The sequence below is a fragment of the Lottia gigantea genome (assembly GCF_000327385.1).
Source record: "Lottia gigantea unplaced genomic scaffold LOTGIsca_147, whole genome shotgun sequence".
NCBI lineage: Eukaryota > Metazoa > Mollusca > Gastropoda > Lottiidae > Lottia > Lottia gigantea.
The window spans coordinates 179519-184282 of NW_008707746.1; positions in this window are offsets into that span (position 1 = coordinate 179519).

Below are 4764 nucleotides of genomic sequence, written 5' to 3' on the forward strand. Positions count from 1 at the left end.
TTATCCACAGAGCTATGAAGGTTAAACTAATACCCTATAGAGCTATGTAGATCAAATTAATGCCCAATATAGGGAAGTCAAGCTAATTCTCACATAGCTTTCAAGATCCAATTAATGTCCCACATAACTATAAAGGTCCAACTAATGTCTTTATAAGCTATGAAAGTCAAATTAATGCCCTCAGAGCTATGAAAGTCAAACTAATATCCTGCATAGCTATGAAAGTCAAATTAAAGATGGGTTTCCTTATTTTTTAGTGTCAAATTAAGCAAACTATTTCATTAATTGGTGTTTCTAATGAATTATCATGTATTCTTAATCATATCATTATGTTCTTATTGCATATAACTAAAAGTTTTAACCAATCATAAATATCCATGTATGTACAGTCTGGATAAACAAAAAAATACTTTTTCACCTCTTTTGATCAGTCACTCATTGGAATTTAGCTAATTATGAATTAATTATGGACATGTGAGACAAACTGGTATTTTTCCAAGTCATTAGAACACCTCTACTTTTTTATTCATATAAGTATTAGCATTTTGATTTTCATAAATGAAAATGAGGGAACCCATCTTTAATGCCCCACAGAGCTGTGGATGTCAAACTAATGATGACCAAGCTTATACCCACAGAGCTAACGTAAGCAAATAAAATTCCGATTTTAGGAAATAAGTTTACAGTAAAAAAAATAATCTGATTAGGATAAGTAGAAATTTCAACAATTTTGTGACCCAAAACATTTTTTAGTTTACTGAATCTCTGGTATTTTCAATGGTTGGGATTTTGTTCTTGGATGGAATACAGTGTATATTCAAAGTTTTTATTGAGGACTATTGTCCTTTCAGATTTTGTGAATAGGGGCCTTATATGGTAACATACAATATTTGACTGGCTTTTATATCTATAGCATTGTTACTTCATATAAATATGTGCCATTGTTATAATATGTCCCATTGTTATAATATGTCCCATTGTTATAATACGTGCCATTGTATTGCTGACATCAGAATTTATTTCTGATCAAATTTTGACTTTGAATTTGTATCTTAACATATGTTAAGAAAATATCAAAGCCCCTTTCTTGCACCATTTAGTTCTTCTGTTTTGTGGAACAGATGTAGTTATCTGTAACAGATAATATTGAAATTCTGAAAATAAAAGCAAAGAGTGCCTCTGATATATAAAAACGACTGAAAACCATTGAGATATTTCAGTTGGTAATCAGGGGTCTCTTTTCGACATGGCACCAGTATTGTCAAAGTTCTTAGAAGAAGAAAAACTAGCAAACTCTGGAATTCCCCTACCTATTTTTAGCTTTTTGCCGTGGGGGCTGCCCAAACTGTGTTTCAGGACACGGTTCTGCATACGGTTCCGTACCAATCGGTACATGGTCCGGTTCGAAAAACTGTACTGGATGCCGACTAAAGGAAACACAGCTTTATCAGACAGAATTTATTCAAGGCCTCTGACATAAGAGCAGTAAACAACTATTTCAGTATTTCATATAGATCTGACCACAATGTTTACAGTATTTCATATAGATCTGACCACAATGTTTACAGTATTTCATATAGATCTGACCACAATGTTTACAGTATTTCATATAGATCTGACCACAATGTTTACAGTATTTCATATAGATCTGACCACAATGTTTATAGTATTTCATATAGATCTGACCACAATGTTTACAGTATTTCATATAGATCTGACCACAATGTTTACAGTATTTCATATAGATCTGACCACAATGTTTACAGTATTTCATCCATAGATCTGACCATCAATGTTTACAGTGATACTACGTCTTAGAATGAACATAAAATTTAAGTTCTCAAGAATGGTCAATATGAGTATATATTCATCAGTGAACTTACCTGGTGTCATAAAGTTACAACAGAATCCCTGTAAAATCTAGAAAATTGGAAAATTCATAAAACTAAGTCATTATTGAAAAACGCTGAATCATAATATTAAGCGTTTTTCAATAGTTAATTGCATTTTTGATAATAAGTTTTTTGGATTTATCGGATTATATAAGGATCCTGTTATGTTATTTATGACACCAGGTATATCTACTGATGAATATTATACTCTTATTGACCATTCTTGAGAAATGAATTTGATGTTTATTCTAAGACGTAGTATCATTTTAATACAATGTAAATATAAGTTTATAAAACTTTGTTATGATGTTAAACATGATATTTATGGATTATTTGTTTGAGCAGCCAAAATAAGAAGAATTCAAACAAAATGAAACCTTAAATGATATAATTTTATTATACTCCCACATAGAATGTCTTTAAATATTAAATTCGGATATTATTATATTATTTTTAAGAAACTATTGCGAGAGTAAGATTAAAAAAGATTAACAGAAATTAGGCTTATCTATTATTTGTCAACACAATGGAATATTTGTAATTTTAAAGATGGGTTCCCAGAAAGTAGAGGTGTTCTAATGACTTGCAAAAATACCAGTTTGTCTCACATGTCCATAATTTATTCATAATTAGCTAAATTAGATGAGAATTAATTACCAGCAGAGTGACCGATCAAGAAATGTCAAAAAGTCTTTTTTTGTTTATCCAGACTACACATACATGGATATTTATGATTGGTTAAAACTTTTAATTATATGCAATAAGAACATAATGATATGATTAAGAATACATCATAATTCATTAGAAATACCTATTAATCAAATAGTTTGCTTAATTTGACACTAAACAATAAGGAAACCCATCTTTAATGTATTTTTCTGTCTTATTTTTTTAAGTGTACTTTTGAAAATATACACTATTATTATGAATAGATAATCTTCTTATTGAAACTATTTATGGAAACTATATCTTCTTGAACTTGGAAATAAAAATACAAATCTTGCTGAAATCTAACAGGAAGAAAATGTTATTTTGATGTATTGAAACGTGATCAGGCTTTATGGAATCTTGCTTTCTATTAAAATGAAAATTCTGCAATAATATCACCAAAGTGTTTCTCTGATGCAGAGCATCCGTTTTTTATGAGTAAAACATAAAAGAAGAAATTTAAATTAAAAAAAACCATGATTTTTGTGCCAATTATCTGTGTGACTAAAATTTTTGATAATGTACCTAATAAAATAGTGCTGGGCGATATACCAGTATCACGATAAATACCAGTATAGAAATTTATATTGTTAATAATATCACCTGATTAAAAAATACCTAAATATCACCATATCGTGATATATGGTAATTATCATGATATATAGTCAAATTTTTGTCCAGATAAGATCATCTACATAATTTTAACTTAATAATTGATAATGGTTAGCAATTGATAATGTTATGCAATTGATAATGGTTAGCAATTGATAATGTTATGCAATTGATAATGGTTAGCAATTGATAATGTTATGCAATTGATAATATTTGGCAATGGTAAGCAATTGAAAATGGTGGGGATCCTCCATTTAAAAGTAGTACTGATACTCTTGGCATGACATGGCATTGCTAAAAAAGTCACAATTGATATGTTGTGAAATAGTCACAATTGATATGTGGTGGTTTAGTACCAATTGATATGTTATGGTTATAGTACCAATTAATATCTTGTGATATAGTCACAATTGATATGTTGTGATATAGTCACAATTGATATCTTGTGATATAGTCACAATTGATATGTGGTGGTTATAGTACCAATTGATATGTGGTGGTTATAGTACCAATTGATATCTTGTGATATAGTCACAATTGATATGTTATGGTATAATACCAATTGATATCTTGTGATATAGTACCAATTGATATCTTGTGATATAGTCACAATTGATATGTTATGGTATAATACCAATTGATATCTTGTGATATAGTACCAATTGATATCTTGTGATATAGTCACAATTGATATGTTATGGTATAGTACCAATTGATGTGTTGTGATATAGTACCAATTGATATCTTGTGATATAGTCACAATTGATATGTTATGGTATAATACCAATTGATATATTGTGATATAGTCACAATTGATATGTTGTGGTATAATACCAATTGATATATTGTGATATAGTCACAATTGATATGTTGTGGTATAGTACCAATTGATATGTTGTGGTATAGTACCAATTGATATGTTGTGGTATAATACCAATTGATATATTGTGATATAGTCACAATTGATATGTTCTGGTATAATACCAATTGATATATTGTGATATAGTCACAATTGATATGTTCTGGTATAATACCAATTGATATATTGTGATATAGTCACAATTGATATGTTCTGGTATAATACCAATTGATATATTGTGATATAGTCACAATTGATATGTTCTGGTATAATACCAATTGATATGTTGTGATATAGTCACAATTGATATGTTATGGTATAATACCAATTGATATATTGTGATATAGTCACAATTGATATGTTCTGGTATAATACCAATTGATATCTTGTGATATAGTCACAATTGATAGGTTATGGTATAGTACCAATTGATATATTGTGATATAGTCACAATTGATATGTTCTGGTATAATACCAATTGATATCTTGTGATATAGTCACAATTGATATGTTATGGTATAATACCAATTGATATCTTGTGATATAGTACCAATTGATATCTTGTGATATAGTCACAATTGATAGGTTATGGTATAGTACCAATTGATATCTTGTGATATTGTACTGATGTTCTTGGCATGACATGGCATTGCTAAAATGTGCACAAACTATCTTTTTCATCCAAATTGGGGG